This window comes from Chionomys nivalis, chromosome 9 (assembly GCF_950005125.1).
Source record: "Chionomys nivalis chromosome 9, mChiNiv1.1, whole genome shotgun sequence".
In the NCBI taxonomy this organism is placed as follows: Eukaryota; Metazoa; Chordata; class Mammalia; order Rodentia; family Cricetidae; genus Chionomys; species Chionomys nivalis.
In genome coordinates this window covers 71,038,510-71,039,147 of record NC_080094.1, presented here as the reverse complement: position 1 = coordinate 71,039,147, position 638 = coordinate 71,038,510, and positions in this window count along the sequence as shown.

Here is a 638-nt window from a genome sequence, read left to right as displayed (position 1 = left end):
TTCAGGCTCCGCCAATCAGCACCACCCCCACCCTAGGAATGGCCGCCTCCTGATTGGCCACAGGATTGGAAGAGGGTGGGGCAAGAAGCGGGGCCTCCTGGAGGTGGGCCCCGGGCGGGAAGAGGGGAAGGGACCAAAGGGCTATGCTGGACTCCTGCAAGTGCTCTGTGAGCTCTGTGCAATTCGTTTGGTGTCTTTTACTGTATCTACAGTCACACTGTCCCTAGAATGTGAACCCCATATAGTCAGTGACTATCACATCTAAACAGTTCAGTGGGAAAGTCACTTACTGCCAAGCCTAGCACCCAAAGTTCAATCCCCAAGACCCGCGAGGTAGAAGGAAAAGAACCAACTGCCACATGTCATCTGACCCACCACCACCACCACCACACACACACACACACACACACACACACACACACACGACTGGGGGTATAGCTCAGTGGTAGACTACTCACCTAGCATATGTGAAACCCTATCACAAAAATAAAAAATAATAAAAGAAAGAAAATACGGAGCAGTAAGATAGCTCCCAATTTACTCAGGAGATCTTGTCTTTTTCTACTTCCCATGTAGATGAGATCTTAGTGTCTGCATTGTTGTCTAAGTTCTCTGGGATTGTGGTTTGTAGACTGGTT